The sequence below is a fragment of the Gymnogyps californianus genome, chromosome 10, assembly GCF_018139145.2.
Source record: "Gymnogyps californianus isolate 813 chromosome 10, ASM1813914v2, whole genome shotgun sequence".
In the NCBI taxonomy this organism is placed as follows: domain Eukaryota; kingdom Metazoa; phylum Chordata; class Aves; order Accipitriformes; family Cathartidae; genus Gymnogyps; species Gymnogyps californianus.
In genome coordinates, this window is record NC_059480.1 from 21,647,089 (window position 1) to 21,668,158 (window position 21,070).

General features: G+C 38.1%; 1 protein-coding gene across 2 annotated transcripts in view; it reads left to right on the top strand.

Moving 5' to 3' along the window:
* TBL1XR1 (TBL1X/Y related 1) overlaps positions 1-21,070 on the top strand; it is a 114,372-nt gene that overhangs the window by 59,492 nt on the left and 33,810 nt on the right. The window contains exon 3 of one of the 2 annotated variants that reach the window (XM_050902259.1): positions 18,918-18,985. The exons of the other annotated variant lie outside the window; for it this stretch is intronic. The gene's annotated coding sequence lies outside the window, so the exon portion shown is untranslated. The remainder of the gene's footprint in view (positions 1-18,917; positions 18,986-21,070) is intronic. 2 annotated transcript variants of the gene reach the window in all.

The window sequence follows — 21,070 nt, forward strand, 5'->3', positions numbered from 1 at the left end:
GCAGTGCCTCTTTTCTTGTTTTTTATTCACACATGCTGTGGTTGTCTCTATGGTGGTCCCAGTATTTCAGTTGAATTTCCTTTTTCTCCTAATGCAAACTAAATAAACTACTGATTTTTGTCTTGCAATATGACTGTGTCATGGCAGTTGCAGGGTTTACCCCATTGAGGTTGACGATACCCCTTGGACTGTTGTTGCTTCTCATTTTCATTGGACTGTTTTTCAGTCATCTACAGTCGGATGTGGATTGTAGCATATCTGGAAAAAGAATGAATGTTATATGGCGTAACGGAACTGTGATCCTCTGAAATATCTTAGTCCTAACGTCCCAGTGTCTGGTGGTCACGGGAGCTCTGGCTTTGCATTGGGAGGGAACTGAGGAAGGGTTGCTACTCTGTAGTGTGTGTGTGTGTGTATATTTATATTCACAATAGACAAGACTTAAGCACGTGGGCTTCATGGACACCTATAGTGGGATATGTGTTGTCTTTCTGGCATAAAGTTGTTCATTTTTCATTTTAGACAAAAGAATATGCTAGAGCTAATCTGTCTAGACTGTGGTATGACGCTTGCTCCAGCAATACGCTGGCAATTCGTTAAAATACTGATGAAATGTTGTAGAAGAATTGAGGTGAATAAGGAGCATTTTAAAGGGAGATCACATCATTTTGTGCTCACAGGGGATGTGCTGTACCTAAAGGAAGTTAGTTGTCTTAAGAATTGGTCTTGGGCTGACTTTAATGTATTCACTAATGAACTTGGCATCAAAAGTAAGGGTGTGCAATGAAATTTGCCAGTGACGTAAAGTTGGGAGGTGCTGTCAGTATAGACGAGGAACAAAGTATCCTACAGGAAGAAGTGGATGACCTTTAGGACTTGAGTGGAAAAAGTGGACTGAAATTTCCTAGCACATGATGCATGGCTGTGCACTTCTGCATAGATGTGAATCTTGCCCTAACCTGGGTGCTCATCTCTTGAAAACGACAGAGGAACAGAAAGACTTGAGTATATTAGTGAGAAAAATCAAAGGATATCTTTTCACTAGTACCCTGCAGCTCTGAAAAATGTACTCCTAAGGTCTGTGAGGTAAAGAGGTACTTAATGGTAGAAATAGAAAAGCGTTAATACTGCTCATGTGCAAGGCAGCACTGCTAAATCCCTGTATGTAACACTGAATTACTCTGGCAGACCACATTCAAGAAAGGTGAGTGTAAAGTGGAGCAGGTGCGGAAGAGGACTATGGAAATGGTGAAGGAAGATCTGAGTCCGTCTCACGAGAGGACACTGCGAGGTTGGTTGGTTTATCCCAGTAAAGTGAAGTCTGAGAGGGGATATAATTGCTTTCTCTAAATACATGAGGGGTTGATGATGACTTGAGTGAGTACAACTGTTTTCTATGTTAGATTGAAGACAGCACTGGGACAAGAAGAAATGCATATATCTTGGCAAGGAGTATATTCAGGCTGGAAATTAGAAGACAGATCTCATCCATCAGGGGAGTAAGATTTTGGGATAATCTTCCCATAATATAGTGGGAGGCAAAATAGCCTCGCTAGTTTTGAGATGGACATTTGTTAATACAAACTGGGATCAAGGCGGGAGCCCAGTGGTCTTCCTAACAAGCACAGTTTGTTTGTGGGATAACAGGTTTTGTCTTTGAGAGATAAGAAAGCTTAATTTTGTGTAACCTGGAGAGAACATCAGCGATCTTTCAGCCATGTTCTGTTTTGCCAGATTAGCAAGTTTGACACATATAGAAGTAAATCATGCCCTTCTGTTAGGGACACGGGACAAAAACTGCTGCCTGGGAGAAAACAGTATAATGAATACGAACATTATAGTTCAGCAAATTCAGAAGCACGAAATAGGTTTTGGACTCTTTTTTTTTTTTTTTTTGTCTGATTTGGAAAACAGTTTATATTAATCTGTTATGTAAATGTCTTTAAATTTATGCTTTGAAAAGGAGCGTTACGTATGTAAATTCTGAAGCCTTCCAGAGAGAGCTCATGGCACCTATACATAGCAAACCTATGGAAAAAAATATTTGTTTGGGGTTCCTAAGCTTCTGTTGTTACTCCAAGATTGATCTGGGACTTTTTGCACAACACTTGTGTGGAGAAACATCAGCAAAGGCCAAGTTTGAGCAGAGCATTACTGGTAGTGCCAAGTTACAGCTGCGGTGGGTGACATCTACTTAAAAAGATCTCAACTATGCAAGACTCATAAGTTAGGAACCCCAGTGCTTGCTTTCGAAGAAAAAGCATTGCAGCTTAAGCAAAGTTAATTGTTCCACATATTTTTGTGACTTATAACTCATCCGGTGGAAAATCCGCAGTGGTTTGTAGACACAGTGCTCTGGGTAGGGAAAGGAGCTTGGAGATCCCAGGAGGAGATTCGGGTCAGAGAAAAACACACTTGCTTCCTTATTCTCTTGCCCTGGCAGCAAGTAATTTGTGTTTTGAATAGTGCTACCTCCCTGGGAATCTTCCATTGGAAAATGAATGCATGTCAGAGTAGTTTGATTTATATATATATAAAAATAAAATAAATTATTATATAATTTATAATAAATAAATTATATATAAATATTTTTATATATATATAAAAAATATAAATAAATAAATCTAGCCCTGCCTTACATATCTCTTCTGGCTACACCCATGAAAATTGCCTAGAAGTCAACTAAAAGGGCCTGTTTGGGAACAGAAGTGGGTGAAATGTGACTGCCCGGTGAGAGGTGTTCATAGCCTTTCCTTGGATGGTTTATGGGAGCTGAGTATCACTTAAGACAATTTGGAAGATAACACTGTGGCTCGTTTGCACAAGCAACTTGCTGCACACTGTGTCAGGGTTGAGAAACAATAGTACGCTGTTACCATGTGCATGGTTTTAGTGTGTTTGAAGAACAATTTCGTGGCTATCTCGACTTTACATTCAGTGTGCTATACAGCGCCTCTGCTATCATATGTTGAAATCCTGTGATAAAAGTGCTATAATTAGGAAGCTTAGTTGAAGAACTTGGTGCGGAAAACACTTACATTCCTTAAGTATAGTGGATTTCTCAAAAGGTAAAGCATTCCGTGACTTGCTGTGTATTCCTAGAAGGATTTCATGATAGACATCTTGGGTTAAATGAGAGAGGAATGCTGTCAAAAAGCAGGAATATACTGAAAGGGGGAGGGGGACAATTGTTTCTGTAGTAATAGGTGAATGCCAAAAAATCCTCCAAAATGGAACATTTTGAAGAAGGGTTTTTGATTTCTTTCTCCTGTACTAAGTTGCAATGAAAGAAGCAACTGTAGAATCTGTAAAGCATGGACTTCACTGTAGGAAATGCATCTATTTATCACTTCTAACCAAATCTAGGCGAGCTGTATAGATTTTTTTTAGTAACACCTAGAAAAATCATTTGTTTTGGGAATCTTAAATCTACTAAATATTTGCTGAATGAAGAAAGAATCTTAGACAAGCAGAAGTGCATGTGTAACGTTTTGCCTCACACTAGGATAATGGCTGCAAATTTCTAGAGCTTCAGCTGTTTAATAAGGCATCCCCTAACTCAGCCCAACAGCCAGAGCCAAGAACAGAAAGAGTGCCTGTTCCCGTGGTGCTTTTTCCTTTCCTCTCTCAGCCTGTTCCCTCAAAACACTTCCCTGTTTGCTAGCCTCTATCTAGCTCAGCGCCTGTATTTCTGCTGCTTTCACTGGGGCTGAGCAAGGACCTATCTGTAGGAGGCTGTTTCTATATGGTTAGAAAATAAGAGAAGTTGCATTCTCTCACTACTAGCTGTATATAGATTGTTTTTTCCACATGCAGAGTAGACTTGTTATATAGCTCTTTATCTAGTTTTTTTGCACATAAACCAAGGGCTAGCATTTAATCCTCATTCAGTACTACAAATATTTCATTTCACTGACCAGAGAAGAAGTTACTGAATTTAGATAAAGATGGCAATATTCAACATTGTATTTATCCTAACTCAGAAACAACTAGCACTTTCAGGAATGACTAGAAAAGCTATGTTACATCTCGGCACTTTCATTATCTTTGAAGACTCTTCAGTGTGTTTTGCCTCCCACAGAAGAGGAATTTTTTTTATATTTTTTTTTTTTTTCCCCTTCCTCCAATGGGATGTGCTAGGAGGACAGAATCAGAAGCAGCAGTGATGCAGACTATCTGGAGGACCTTGGTTGGTAAGAAAGAGTAGCAGATGGTCTAAGGAAAATATATTAAAACAAAACAACAAAAGTCCTGCATAGGAGATTTTTTTGTTGTTGTTGTTGACATTTTACTTTTATGTTGTTTATCGACCTTGTCTGGTTAGATTACAATCTCTTTAGCACAGGAACGAAGTCTTACATGTTTATACAACGTTAGCACAATGGGGCCCCCATCTTGAAAAAGGGTCTTTTGCATGCTGCTGTTATTCAAATAAATAGTGGTAATAATAATGTTCATAATGTCTAGTTTTAATTGTTGTGAAGGTTCCTTGAGCAAAAAGAGAGGTGCCTGAAATAGAACAGAAAAACTTTTAAGTGAAATGAGTAAAATCCCCATGATCTGTTGCATGTGTTGTTTTTTAATTGTGTGTATGTTTTGTAGATCTTCTTGTACAGCTCCATTTTATCCAAGCGTGTACAATCACATCAGAGTTTTTACAAGGGTTTGTATCAACGCACATTGTGATTTATACTCGGATAGTAAAGATGATGACTACCAGAGGTTTTTTGGTTTTATATAATCTTGGCCTTGCAGCCTTGTAATTCACTTGCTGTCTGTTTTGCAGTGCAGAGAAGTGATATAAACTCTGCACATAGACTCGTTTGGCTTTTCCTTCTCTACAAGTCATCGAAGCACACCGGTGTGGGTTGCCACCCACTCCCCTGCATGCATACCTGCTCATTTTCCTCCCAGGCACTTCTCTGTAGTAGCCTTGGGTTTTTTTCTCAGGTTTCAGTGTTGCAAATGGAATTGAGGGGCAGGGTAAATAGGGATGACTTGGTTACGTATGGCTATGCTGTGAAAAACGCAGTTTGTTTGTGTCTAGAAATTGGGTCAGGTTTTAATTGCATTGTCGGGGGTGGTTAGCGCTTAAATAGCTTGCTTCTCAATATAAAAGGGAAAAAAATGGATCTGCTATTATCTTTTTCTAGCACTTATAAAAATATAGTATGTATGTATAAATGTAAAGTACAATAGGTCTAGAAAGCCCTACAAACCTTTAACTACTTGCAAGTGCTCTCAGTTTTCTTCTTGACAAAATGAGCTTTTTTTTTTTTCCCCATAATATATGTTGTGGCATATCTACAGTGAACCTCTTTCTCATCTGAGTGTTGTTATTCTGAATAGACAGACAAGTTTGCTTCACCTGAGGAAGAAAATAACATTTTTTTATATATTTTGAATAATGTTTGGAAGAGTCTAGCAGATTTAGGAGCCGAAGTTAAAGTCCATGATCATTTGACAGTGCTACCTCATTCTTCTGCCTCTCACTGCCTTCCATAGCCTGAATCACGCTTTTGCCCTCATCTTTATCCACAGAGGTTGTATAACTGAATAACCGTGTCTGGTTTTCTTGCTGTACTGCACGGGGTCATTGGATTTGGCGCTCTCCTTAACTGCAATTCAGGTGAAGGATATGATGGCAAAGGATTTATTGTTTCTGTGGCTATATAATAGAATATTCAGTTATAATAATTTCAATTCAGTTAATATATTAACTGAATTAATTCAGTTAAAGTCAGCAGAGAGGCAGCTTCCCTGGCATCTTTGAGGGGGAATACTCTTAGCAGGAGATGCACCTAGACTGACTGTGAAGTCTGTGGTTTGTCTGGTGGAAAGCAGCCGTCAAGCAGTGGCAGGGAACCTGTGGGATATGCAGTAATCGTCTGAAGACATAGTACTTAGACATGGATGTTCATCTGTCAGCAACAGGGGTTAAGTGTCCGTTATTGGCTTGTTCTTTTTCTGTGGTTTGAAGAAGTTTTTGTTGTGGATTTTCTGAGTGGTCTGTATGAGCCAGGACTTCCCAGAAAACCACTTGCCTTCATCTCTATAACATACCCAAACCTCTAAATTCTATCCCTATTTCTATTAAGATTAATTAAACCATAAAAATAATGTCAAATGTCCTTCGCTCTGTAATGCCAGCTTTGCCTAGGATAAGTGTAACTAAAAAATAATTTTAAAATGAAAATAATCTTTTCCTTCTGCTGATAGTGTTTTCATGTTTTAAGATAAGCTGTTGCAGTAAACTGATTTGGAATAGGAGAAAAATCAAAAGATACGAACTAGGTCTCAACTTGGTGCTGGTTTTATATAAAGCAGGTGGTGTGAGACTGATTGCAGTGTTACAGCTACAGAGGCAAATTTGCTTATCAATAGCTGGGCTCCAGTTTTTATTCATAGCTATAAGACATGTGGATCCCCACAGCCATTGCTTGAATGAAATTTGCTGATAGTGGAGACTTTCACTTAGCTGGTCAAGCCCACTCTAATCCTCAAAATTTTTAAATGATCTCCTTAAGGTTTAAATATTTTCAGCATATATAAAGGAAAAGCCCAGCAAGGGATGGATGGGACTGCGTTCATCTTTTCTTTCTTATCTCCTTTTAAAGTACCTCGCAGCTTTCTTGCTTACATGTGTGACAGTTATTAGAAAAAATAAAATGTACACGGGATATAAAAATATCCCGTGTGATGAAAGTGGCTTTGGATCCCAGCTGGCTTCGTATTTTGTTTCTTCTTGCAGCTCTTGTTTTCTTTTCTCAATTTTGACTCCTCTAGTTTTTAATAGTTATAGTGTTAAAGTGAATTTTAAGATAAAAGGAAAATTTAGGAAATGGAAAAACAGAGACAACCCTGTTCCCAGATATCAAATGATGATCTTACTAATTCAGGATTCTCTTCACTCCCCATGGATTTAAAGTTGAATCGGCAACATGCAAAATTAGTTGCAGCTACAATTTATTTCTTTGTACAAATACTTTGGTATGCATAAATACATGAGAAATTAAACAGCTGGCACAGGGCCCCTGGTTTTGTGCAAATCTTAAGGCTGGGAGGATATGGGTTTTTTTTATTTTTTACAAGAATAAGAGAGCTAGCTGTAGAAGGAAGTTCTGTAAAAGGCGTTATTAGGAGGAGTGTGCTCCTGCAAGCTGATGGAAAGTGATGTGATTTTGTACCAAGAGGAAAGACGAGCAGCAATGATTACTGTGTTTCTCTTCAAGTCTATCATTCAGACATTTCTGAGTATTCCAGATTAATCTGCTGTAAAACTGTAAAATAGGCTATTATGCACCGAAATGTGAGCACAGGTCACCTCTTGTTGAGGAGATGGTGTTCCTTAGTCTTAAGTTTGTTTAGAGAACTGTTTCTATGTAATTCTTTCTCTATTTCTGTTTCCTCTCCATGGCAGCCATACCCGAAACAATGAGTCCCGCTTCTCTCTCAGCAGAAGGCTTGAAGCAATTTAGCGTGTATTGCCAGGGTTTCTCCTGCCAGCTCTCCATCTTCAGTGAACCTCTGCAGGATGCTCTTTTTTCCGCTTTTTCTGCAGATAGTGTCAGGCAGCTGGAGAGAGAAAGGGAGGAGAACTGTTTTCAAGGCAAATCACAAAACACAAACCAGAAGAAAACTCAGTGGAATAGGCCATATTCTTTAAAAATGTAACTCACCGCAGTGACTTTTTGACCTCCTCTGAAATCCCCAACATGGTCTAGTTTTGCCAGAGAAGTCCTGAATTACATCATTTGCAAAAGCTGCAGAGAAGAGGCATCCCGTGCTGATTGTACTCTACTTGGTTTTTCCATGATAGAAGAGAAGCCGGAGGCCATAGGAGGAGCTCTGCATTTCAGTAGGTAGCCATATATAAAGTGCGTCTTCCATCTCGGTGAGCTGGCAGTCACCAGGGACTTGGTCTGGACCCACTGTGGTTTTGTGCAGGGTATCTTATGCAGGTGCATACATCTTCCCCTACTGATTGATAAGATACGTTGTTAGAGAGGTTGTTTCCCCTTTGTTGGTGACTCTTGCATATGACTACAGTCTAAAGATGGAGTAGTATGTTATACTGCATTTCACGGTGCATTGCTTGTAGTACTAGCAATCAAAGCTAGTCTCTGGATGGGAAATAATAAAATCAGATCCAAGAATTTCTTATTACCATCTCCTGGATGCTCACTCCTCCCAGCATCACTGCTGCACAGGACCTTTTAAGATACAGCTGTGCCAGTGTTCAACCCAGCTTCATACCAGTGAATTACTTAACGCTACTTTTTTTTTTTTTTCCTTTCTCTCTGCGTAGACTTCTATATGGAAAAATGTTTGCACCAGCTCATGTGATGTAATAAAGACTATTAAAATCTAATATGACCATTGTACGTATAGTTGCCTATAATGAAAGTCAGGTGTTAGTTTGGGAAGGCACACAATAGGGGTATTGTAATTTAGCAGTGGCTGACGTGTCTCTCAAAACTCAAAGTAGGTTGTACTATAAATATAGTCTCTTGTTTTGCAATTGACATTTTGCTAGTGGGTGGCTAATTTGAAGGGAAATAGACCAGAGATCTAATATTAATAACTAATTAATAGTTATGTGGATATTTAAAGTCTATTTTTCTGCTTATTTATAGGCATATATTATTCATCTATGCTGTGTATCCTTCTTTGCATATATGTTTAATTCTGAAACTTTTGCTTCAGTAACATTCACGCTTATGTGCCTTTGCAATCAGAAGCTTGAAAGCAAAGTTGGTCGTATTTCTCAAAACCACTTTCTGAGGATGATGATTTCAAAGTAATGGCACTTAAACTATTTAAGAAAAGCCTCCCTCTTGAAGCAAGGCCTAAGAGGAAAGCCAACGATGCGTTGCCTACATCTCACCTTAATTTGCGAGTCCTAAATCAGCATCGCTAGTGTATGTTTTCCTGTGTATAAAGTAAAACCTAGGGCAGTTTTTAGGCCTCCATTGGAAGTGGGTAGCTCATAGACAAACTGAAGAGGAAGAAAATAAGAAGGGGCATCTCACAAGAAGCTTGATCCTTTGGGATCAGAGTAAAACATGCATTCAAGTGCACATCGCTTCTCACAGCACACGTGTTACTATACCAAAGAGATGTTATGTTCTGGTTTGCTCTGATGGGACAAATTTCCACATAGGTTCATATCTCTTCTACCTGTTCACCTTCCCTCCTGCCTTCTCTCTTGCACTTACACTCGTCTGTAAATTAATAAGCATGTGTGATACTTGTCCTTTTAATGAATTCTTAAATGAATTTATAATAAGGCAGGAAGATTGAGAGAGGCATTATACTTTGCATGTGCTTGATATTTTTATGTCTGTTTTGTCACATATCCAAACATTTTTAAATACATTCCACTAAACTTGATAGAGCAGTGCTGTGATACCCTGGGCTGTGACTGCTGGCTGCGGAATTTGTGTGCGTCGTCTTTTGCATCTCATCCCTCTTGTGCAAGTAATTTTGCTGAGAGCGTTCAACTCATGGGGAACAAAAATTGTTTCCCTGCTATCTATAGAGTTTACGTTATTAATTTAGCTAGCTGTCCTAGGAGGTTTAAGCTGTGTCCTAGAAAGCGTTTGCTATTGCTGGATTAAAACCCTGCTGGCTGTTACCTGTGAAACTCACCTGTTAGTGGAAGCATCAGCGGTACCTTCGACCACACGCTGCATCTTCTGCACGAAGATCTTCTCAGCATTTGTTGCAAATGCAAGAAAAAAAACGTATTAGTGCCAAACATCTAACGACAAGCAGAGGTACTTTTCTGCCTTTTAATACCCTGTACTTTGGAGGATAGGGTGCTACAGCTGTTTGCTTGTTGGAGGGCACGGTTATCGATGATAGAGGAAGCATAGTGCAGGGCTTTGAGCTTTCGTAGCCCTCCTGGCAGCTGCCAGTGTCCTTCCAAAGGTGATGAACTCTTTGTATTTTATCTCTGCTGCCAGTCTCCCCAAAGCTGTGTCTCTGCGTGTGTTTCAGTGTAGTTCATAGTGTCATAGTTGTGAAAGAAACAGTTAAGGATAGACAGACTTTCTGCAGCAAGCGTCTTGCTTCCATTTTCTTACAGATATCCAAAGATTTCAATTTTAAGGTGTGGGGGTTTTTTTCTGGCTCTTACATACTTTACTGTGCACAGTACAGCTCTGGACAGAGAACCAACCCAAAACAACGTGTGTTACTGATCCAGTGAGCTTAGCTGGAGAGATTGGTGTTTCAGGCATTGCTTGGGATCCAGGCCATTTCAAGAAGTGCTTAAGGTTCAGTTATTCTCCATTGGTAAAATGCAGCTGGTAGTGTTTGTCCACTTCACAGTGGTCTGAGGAGGAACTGACACTGCTAAAGCACTCGCCTGCTCTGGTGATGAGAGTTGTATATGAAGGCAGATAACGAGGCCCACGTTTAAACTCTGCAGGACACTTCAAGCATGATTTCTCTCGTTTCACAGTCAGTTTGAGGCATGTGGAGAGTGACTGTCAGTGGTTTGTTTTGCAGTTTTTGTCCCTGTATATTTTTCTGACTCTTTTTGCACGACAGTACTTCTTTTTATTTTCAGTTCCATGTGACTCAGGGAATATTGTATCTATGCATGTGCTTATTGCATATAGTCCTGTGTGTAATGTAGTCCTGTTGGTTTCGCTGTAATCATGAGAATCCGTCACAAGGTGCACACTTAATCTGCCAAGATTTATAGACAAATTTTAAGAGTCTGTGGTAGTTTAAAACAATCTCTTAATACGTTAAAAATTTACAAAAGTTCTCTTGCATTTCAAGTGGCATTCAATGTTTACTCCTCTGCTAAGAAGCATATCTGCATCTGGGCAATCCTGCTTGTCCTTGTAATATTTACTTGCTAAACTTTTCTATCAAAAATAGTAAACCGTATTTGTCAAAGTACTAATATAGCAGGCCGCAACACTTTAAGCATCTTAAAAATTACCTGTATGCCAGTCCTGGTACTCCAATGAAAGCATCTGTCAAACACCGTGCTCTGGCAATATTAAGCAATGATTCCTGTACGGAGTTCTCATGTTTTGAACTGCTGCCAATCTACCAACAAATTCAAGGAACTTCAAATGCCCCGTGAAGGATTGCAGGCAAGGGCAATAGACAGTTGCATGTGTTGGAAGTAAACATCTTAAGTTCATGAGTAACTGTCACATCAGCATAAGTTTTGAGGTGTGGGAATTTCTAATGGCTAGGTTTCTTGTTTGGTTTGGATGTATAGACTTGGAATATATTCTTCTATCTGAATGGATTTTTGATCTTTTTTCCTTGAGTTTGTCTCGTGTTCCATAAGTATCTCAATGAGTGCTTCTTTGGCGTTTACAGGTCTTGAGAAGGTATTTTCCTACACAAACATGTAACTGTCTGAATAGCACCAAAAATTAGTGTCCTTTTGCAAACTTTTTTTTATCTCGTATTATTAAAGGCCCATTGAGTCTGAAAACTAAGTAATGTAACTTTCTGCAAACATACATGTTTTTCAGTGTAATTGGAAGATGTTTTGGATTACTGTCTTTAGGCCTATACAGCCAAGAAACCAATTATAGGCATGGTTAGAAAGCGATAGTGTGCATTAGTCAGATTATAACAAGATTCCAATAATGTAAAATTGCTGCACGACAAATTAGTTTGTATAGATTTTTGACAGTTGTTGCCTTTAATAAACTAAATTATTAAGCAGTACACAGCTGCAATGCTTCCAAAACTGGAGAAAAATAAACTCTTATTTCCTTGTCAAAATCTTTTCCATAGAGCAGGACCGCGGGTGTTGGTAAGCCTGATTTGAGTTGTTCGGTTGACTTTGTGAATCTGTCTGTCCCAAGATGCTTTTTGTCTCCATAAGTAGATGATACACAGATTACAAGAGCTACTTTAAAGACTTTGTCAGGCACCTTCTTTTTGCTGTTAGTCCTGACAGATGCATTCACATTCTTTTGGGCTGCCATTTAGTAAACTGAGTTTTGGGGTTTTTTTTAATGTAATTTATGAATAAATGGTGACTAGATTAATGCTGTCTGTTTATTTTCACTACAAACCTGAGCCAAGAATTTAACTTGAGTTTCCTGAGAGAGTGCAAGAGCTATCTATGTTGTAACTCCATATACCTATCAAATTGCAACTCTGAAATCCAAGAACCTGTCTTTCCCTCTAGTAAAGTGCTGCTACAATGCTATAAAATAAAGCAAAATCTACCTAAATTCTAGAAATCAGGCTATTCAATCAGTAGCTTTATTATGCTTTCATGTCCTGAGCTGTTCCAGCTGCAGGTTTGAGAACCACCGTGGCTGCCAAATGACGTTTGTATCTACATTGGCGAGTCTCTATTTTAGTGATACAGACTTTAATTAGATATGACATAATTATGATATAACCTGCTTTCAGTCCAGTTTAGGACCAAGTCCCACTGTTTTTACGTGCATACCCAAGCAAATTAAAGCCCAGTTTGAGGTGTGTCCTCCATCCCAGAAGTGCCACTTGATACTTATTCGAAAGGAACCAAGGCTTCTGCAAGACACGGTCACTGCCCAGCAGTTTGGCTCTTCCCTTCTCACAGTCCAAGAGCAGCGAGGGCAGACCTTATTTCTGAGTGTCCTTGGCCACTGTCGCTTGTGGTGTTTCAGCTCTCATGCTTTTCTCCTGGGAGAACGTAGTGGCACTGTGACTTAATGGGGGTAAATGGAAAGATGAAGGCTGCTTGTTTTCTGTATTTGTGGTGTGGGTGAACCTCTGGTCATTAATTCAAAGGCAAGCACAAAGTATGTAGCAGCCTTCTGCTCTGGGAATGGTGACAGTGGTGATGGTTGATGCCATAAGATAAGCTGCTAGAGATTATGTGTAGAATGGCAAGGAAAAAAAAAAGATATTTACTAAATTTTAAAATGGTAAAATTGAGGATTTTCAGGAATGAGAAAGAAGACCAGCTTTACAATGCTTTTGAGTGGCTTACATTTTGAAGGCTGCTTTTTCAGGAAAGAGAGATGCAAGCTCCAGAGATCATTTTTAATGAGTATGCAAAGTAGTGCCTGTAGGATTTGCAACACCAGTCATGAAACAATACTAGTGGAGGCAACCTGTAAAAAATGAAATGCTTCTGCCCTCCAGTTTGGTAAAAATCATTCCTGTGTTTGATTTTTTCACTGTGAATATACATATAAAACTTAAAGGCTTTAAGCCAAGTAGTTTGAATTATGATCAGGCCAAAGAATTGGAATATCTCTCAAATAGAAAGAATGAGAATTTCAGTGTCTTGTTTCCAAAATAGTCTGACCAAGTAACTTTATAGACATGTATACAAGTAGTGTCCTGTGATAGACAGTACATAAGCAATCTATGAAAAAACAGCAATACGCATCAGCTCCTTGGAGATACGCTACGAAATACTAAAGAAAAAAAAAGGGGGAAGAAAAAAAGCCTGTCTTCCATGGATGAAGAATAGGACAATAGGAAATGCAAGTCACTCTGCTACAGTTGTTTAATTCTTGCGTTGTTTTCATTTAGTGTTTGAAAGGCATATCTCACATGAAGAATGCGCAACACAGTAAAGCTCAAAAACCTGCGTGGCTCAATATATGCACCAGTCAGAGCTCATATAGATGTATGTACTGCTTCTTCCTTGATGTGCCCTCAGCAGCTAGTCAAATATAAGACTTTCTGAGCACCGTCAGTGTACTCTGAAAATATCCTCTGCACTGGTAATTTATGACTTCTTAAATGGTTTAAAAGGATGAATTATGGAAATGACAGTGGATAAGGAAGAGAAGAAAAGATGCGCATTCACTTGGGACATTGCCTTGAGGTAGTCAAAGCAGAACATTAATGTTTTACAGATAAAGATCTTAAACTTCATAGTTTCATTTTCAGAACCTGGAATAACTGTTTTGCTAACAAGTAATGTTTAATAGTACGGTTACACTTGAAGATGCAATACTGCTGAAGCTTTGCTTATCTGCAGCATTTTAATCCACGTCTGGTTGTCATCTACCTGGGGAGCTTTATAGCCCAGACAACTAACATTTTCCATAAGCTTACAGGATAAAATTTTCCTGGGAGTTTTTCACTTGAGTATGATTATGACCCAAAGACTTTTAAACTTTTGTAATGCTCAAACTTCCCTGCCTACATTTTTCAGTATCTGAGTAGTCTCGCTCAGAGTCCCTTTCAGCAGGATTAGGGCTGTTAGCAGAGTCTTACTCTGTGATGAGTGTTTCTGTTTTCTCCCGAAATTACTATGTCCACTGTTATCAAGGAAATACTACTTTTATCATGTTTACTTTGTGATCATAAATATTATTCAGTGAATTGTGATCTTAAACTTTGCATGTGATAAATTATTTATTGTCAGTTTAACTTCTGATGCTGTGTTTGGTTGTGCTGTGTGTAAGCTTCTGAATTACAACAAAATATTTAGCAATCAGTGCAATCCTACTTGAAAATTAAACAGATTTGCTTACATTTCGTAGAGCGATTCTAAGAGGCCGACATGAATTTTTCAACCCAAGACTTTGGTTTTCTCTCAGCCACCTCTCCTGTTGTGTTTTTCTCTCAGGTGTGCCAAAAAGGGATCTGTGGTGACGTTTGCAGAGTCAAAATGGAAAAGCGAATCTTGTTTTTTGTAGATGAACCAACCCTTCTTTTGTTAACGCATTACTTGGATTTCAGTTTCTCTGCTGGTGACATTTGTTGGTTGGATGGTCTTTGAAATAGAGGGATTAGAGGGAATAAGTTGTAGCGAGGAGATCAGATATCTCAGTGGTAACATTTGGATTTATGCAAATGCAGGGAGAAGCAGACCAGAAATTATGCGGCACTCATAGGACAGACTAAAAATAAGGCCTTATTCATGCATTGAGCTCTCTGGAGATCTAAATGCATGCATTCCTTTAAGTTCAAGAGAGAGACTTACATTTTTATTTAATGTCAGTTTATACCGAATTCTTTTTCTGTACGCACGTGTTTCATCGCCTTAGTAGCAGTCTTTGCTATAGTCATACTCATCATACAGAAGGAAAACAACATCAAATATTATTAACAGGTGGTCTAGCGGGGAAGACAGCAGTAAACAATACTTCCTAAAAGTAGACCATTCCTCTCTCCCTCATGGGCCACGTTCAATTTATAAAATGCACATCGGTACTTTTTATGAGCACATAATTTACTTTTTTGTCTTTTTTTCCCTAACTATACATGATTTAATATCAAAACAAGCAAAAACCCTAGACAGTCATTCAAAAAAGAAATGTTACTTGTTTGTTGAAAATCAATTTTTGATTATTTTTTAAAAAATTGCATTAACTTAAGAAGTCCCAATCTAGTAGTAGTAAGGATTTCAGTTACAAGTCATGGAAGAGAAGAATCTGTAATGGAAATTGCTGCCCAAAAGCTTGGGAGGGTTGCAAACAAAGCTATCATTTTAAGAGATTAAGTCAGTCTAGTTTGGATAGCTATATTCCTTTAATTTAGAGAAGTACAAGCCACACTTTTCCCTGTATTTCTTTCAGTTAGCAAAATGAAAAAGGTTGTGGAAAAACCCCCACCCATGAAATGGGTCAATAGGGCTCCGTGCTGATCAAGGAGCACGCCCTAGTGGCAGGTTAATCCAGCGTGGCCTTCTCGGGTACCCCGTCCTCCAACTTCACCGATATTAATCAACGACTTCAAGAAAGAGAGTGACATTTTCACAAATCGTTTTAGATCTACCGTTTTGGTTGCTGTCCTGTGCCAAAACAAGTGCATTATGTTTACATGTGGCATCATCACATGTATGGGTGGTAGTGTGATAAAATTCCTGCTCTGTAATTAATTTTGAAACGGGGAAGTAATGTATTTTTTTGTGTTCGGTTTTTAAATGCATAGATATTTTAAGCTGCAGAGGGAAAGATTTCATGCTCACGATGCACAAGTTCTTACAAGGTGTGAGCATTTTAGTAACAGATACAGTCGTTAAGCTTGCCAGTTAGCGTCACGTAAAATGTTGGGTTCTCAAAATCATCCACATTTTTGCAGTGTTTTCTGTTCTTGTCCTCTCCCTGAGGCTGGTAAATCTCTTTAGCCCTTCCCCTCCTGCTCAACTCATTTTTTCTTTAATGAGACTGTAGGTTTGCAGTTTGATCCTTTTCAGATTGTCTGAAATACATGTAGATAGGCATCTTGTAAGAAAGAAAAATAAAAGACTGAGCATGTAACTATGAAGCAATCCACAGCATTCCCGCAGAATGAAAGTTTGAAGAGTGGGTATAATAAGGGAAATCCTACTCTGTGATTATAGGTGAGCACCCTGCGATGTGCTTCATTTCATCACATCGCTTGGTAGGAATATAATTAAACGTGAAGATTTTATCCTACATGCTACAAATTCTGTTCACGTCACTAACTTTTATTAAAAAAACCAAAGTGAACGTATTCTCTCTATGTAATGTGTAAGTCTTTGCAGCACATACAATAAATTTTATTTATTAATTTGAAACAGGATAAAATCTATTAATTTGTTTCCAGGATAAATACAATTTAGGGGATTCTCTGATGGTCACATTATGTGATGTACATGACTGCAGAAGTAGCTGGCTGTTAGGATCCATCTGAAAAATTACTTTTGTCACTTAGTCATTCTTAAAAGACCTCTTAAGTTGGGCTGTGCATTTAATTCTTGCTGTGCGCCTCTCAGCCCTCTCCATCCCATGGCAAATTAGTTAACTGTAAACAGGTTTCCTGTTGTTGTTGTAGGGAGGCTAATGCAAGGATGAATTTCTAGTGTTCTGTGGATGTTGTGTTTTTGTGTATGCTCTGTGGGGAATTGTGGAGAGGAAAGGAATTCCTCTTAAAGCAGCTTCTGTTGAGGCTGTGGTGATACACTGCTCTCCTGTAGGGCCTCCTGGTTCTTTCTCCTGTTTGGCATCATTTGGGGGATAATATCAATTATTTAATTGAAAGAGGGTTTACTCTAAATGAATGAAAAATACTTAATGTAAACTTAACATGCACAAAGTTCAAAGCATGTAAGTGTTGAAACTTATTACTCCCTCTTGTTTGTTCAACCAGCAGGACCAGCATCCCCTTTTAATGACCTTTTGCATTATCATTCATCTTGAAGTTAAAATTTTATAAGTGTGTTAAACTTTGCTTCTGATTCCCCCCCCCCCCCCCCCCAAATTAAATTTTAGCAATACAGTTGATACATACAGTTAGGTTCGCAGAAATGATCAAGGCAGTACATAATAGCCTAGCAGAGAATTAAAATTACATTAATATAGGGTCAGGACCTTTTCACTTATCTTGTGAGCTACTGTCAGTAAGTGTTACAGAGAAGGACCAGGATGCTTTTCAAGTCCAGGGTGGTAGTACTGGAGTGTTTTTCTTAGAAATGAAATAACTATTATTATGAGGAAGCTGGTGATCTCCAAGTGATGCTTTGTAGCATTTTCTTCTCACACCTCTAGGTCATAGTATTTGTATCTTCTCCTTCTGAAAAGGAGAACAGTTAATATGTAAATATTAATTAAATATTAATTAAACAAATGCTGCAGTTTCCCTGTACGTGGAGGAGTGTAGTGCCATCAGTGTTTGTGGCATTCTCCCTTCTCTCGCCCAGGGCTCTTCCCATAGTTTTGGAGACTAATGTCCACTCAGCTGTTGAGGGCTCTGCGGGAAGGAGGGAGGAGAGATTTATTTGAATCTCTTGGGAATTTAAACATGGAAAATGATCACTGACCAAAATATTCTGTAGTTCCTCAATCAAATGAGGAAAAAACATTTTCAAGTCTTACTCAGCTTAGTAACAGACTAAATAGCAGAGGTTTATAGTTTCTTAGAGGTCAATGATTATTTTTAAGATGATGGAAAGTCTTAAATGCTACATGCTGTTTAAGGCATGTGTTGCCTTCCTTCATTTTAGTCCTTGTTTTAAGGAGGTGTTTGGGAAGTTTCAATGTTATTTGTAAAGTATTTTGTGAGCCTTTGTGGCTGGAGTTTAGTATTTAGAAAATAGTTTGGTGTTTTCCTGATCCTCTTCCATTTGGGGCAGGGTCATCTGTTTTACTATTACATATGTCCTGCTTCAAACAGCATTTTTTTTGATATGTGGATTCTTTTCTTGCAGTGCCCAGACAGTGTTCCTGTGCTCCTACCTTCAAACCTTTCTCCTTAATCCCTTAGTTTACGTAAGATCACTCTCTAATGATTTAATCTGTAATGAATATTGGTGGTAGGAATCACTGTTACACAAATACAGGATCAGTAATTGTTCTGATCACAGGTGCATAATGTACTTAACTCTTGGGGAGTGTTTAAATTTTGAAGTCGCTTGTGGAGATTAACTCCATGAGAGTATTTTAAGGATTCTTTCATATAACATGTTCTTTTTAATTTGTTGGTGTTAAATTCAGATCTGAAATGGTCAATTTTGAAAACACTGGGTGGTTTGATCACGGCCTTGTGTTTCCTATTTTTTATCTTGCTATTGAATCATTTTAGTTGTATACTTTAGCTAACACAAAAATAAGCTACCGCATCAATACTTAGCCATTTGTAAACTTTAATCTGGATTCTCATAAAGTTCCCCTTTGCCAATATGGGCAGTGAAAAAGAACAGATATTCCTTTAAAGCTAATGCTCTATTGTGTGGTAGGGTTTTGTTTTCAACTAAAAGAGTGAGAAGAGGATAGAGTTGAAACTGTGCCTGTAATTTTTTTAAATAAATTCCATGTAAGTAATCAAAAGATAGTCTTTAATTTTTGTTCGTTTATTTTCTTATCTAAGCATATATTGTAATCAGTAGGAAACTGAATGTTGTTTTAATGCTTTCAGTAAAAAGACTGGTAGAAAAATAGCTTTTATCCTTTTTTCATCCTTTAAAATAAATATTGATAGAAACTATCATAATATGGTTTGTGTTACAGGTGGTGTAAAACCAAGGGCTGTACTGCTGCCACATCACAATTTTGTGGGGTTTCAGAGAGTAGTTCTGGTAAGGACACTCAATGATTTATCTATTTATTTGTCATAAAAGTGGACTGATAGTTTGGTACAATTCAGTATTAGTAATAGCAATTACGTGCATTTACGGTATTTGTTAGGTATCGGTTTCTGCAGTCCGCTGAATCTTTACATTAAGTGTTCTTTTATTCAATGGTCTTAAACAGCTCCTTTTGGAGCTGTTACTGTCTCATTTTTAAATCCATATTCATTTCGTTGAGAGTTGTTATGATATAACACATCAATCCACAGCATGGAAATATTAATAAATAGACCTTTTGACAAAACACCTTGTAAAAACTGTATTGTCTACTTGAAGCGTGGAGTCACTATTGCCGTTGTGTGTATCAGTTTGTAAAAAAGGGGGAAAAGTTACTGTGGTTTGATTATAGTATGCTTTTTTTCAAGTACTAAAGTCTTGGCTTCCTAAAGGAAAATATGAATATGTGGTTCAGAGGGCAAATATCCAGACCGTGTGCTGTTACTAGTCTCCTGTTCTTAAATTTAATGTACAGTCACGATTTTGCAATTGTTTTCTGTAAATGTATGTAACTGCAATCCCTCTATCGTTTCTTTTGATTTTGCATACTTTCCTTAAACATATTTTCTTATCTCTTCTCCATGGCTAGAGTTACAAGGGAGATGAGATTACCTCACTTTTTCTAATAAAGGGAAAATTCATTCTGAACCGATCTACCAACAGCCATGCTTAAGTATTGTGCAAGAGCACAACTGAGTATTTGTTCTTTCAGCAGTCGATAACTGGTACCACATTTGTATCTGTAGAGTTTTTAATATATGCTGTAATTTAACAAATGTCTTGTGGGTGTAGCAGATGTCTTTTCTTTTTTTCCTTTTTTTTTTTTTTTTTTTTTTTTTTTTTTAAATCACAATCCCTTAAAGTTTTTAGCAAGCTCTATTTGTGTACTATCTTAGGTCTATAGAGGGCACTCAAAGACAGAGGGAGTTTGTTTTAACAAACCTTATCTTGCAAGTAGACCCCCACAAGGTGGAGAAGGATATTGCTGACTGTTCTTTATGGCCTTGCTCTTACAGAGAACTATTGTACTGGCTCTACTCCAACAAATCACTTAAGCAATTGAAGTCAATGGGACTAGAATATGTTTAAATAGTCTTCTGGATTGATCTGCATCTATGTATACTTTCACAAGCTCTTTTTTTTGTTTTCTAAAAACAAGATGGTGTACACGAGAACTTCTTAATGGGATTCTCCAGTCAACCTAAGAAACTAGTAGTAGGTCTTTCTGTGTTGGAGATTATTGGGGGGGGGGGGGCAGGGGGGCTTGCTTGAGAAGGCTCTGGAGGCTGATAAATTAGGGAAGCAAAAGGATGCTATTTAAAGATGCAAGTGAATTGATGTAAAGACTGAAGCCGTTTTCCCTGCTGTCATTGCATTAGATTGGTCTATCGAAAATATTTGGGCAAGGTACTATTCACACTGTATGGTTTCTAGCCCTATAGGTACATAATACCTTGAGCATGCACAAATCATGCATGTAGACTTACATTAGAGTTTCTAAACCTTGGAGTGGAAGAAAATAGGCTTTCAGATTTATGTGAGAGAAATGGCATTGTGAAGTTTTGAGTAGCATTACTCAAGAATGTTAAACGGCAATTCTGCAAAGTAAAGACATCACAGCTTTATAAATATTGTAAGAAAAGAAAGATGATGGGAGCTCTTTGGAGTCTGAGAAATACTGAGAATTTTTCAAAATGTTGTGAGCAATTTGTGCAGTACTTATTAAAGTATAATGTCATCTGGAGAAGTCATGGACTTCTTCCTCTCTATCATCTCTTTATTTTCAAATAATGCTCCTATTACTGGAAATGGGTGAGCAGAATTTTTCATGCGTGGAACCTGTTATTCCAGTGTTTGAGGTAAGGCAAAGATAACCTAAAATGGTGGGTTTCTTTTTTTGAAAAGCTGTCCTATCTAATTTGTTGAAATCTGAACTAGCAGAAGTAGTTACTGTGACTGCTTAATTCTGCAAAAGATAGAGTAGAGGTCATTTGTGGGACAATTTGAAGACCATTTCAGTGCAGCTGCCTATGTAAT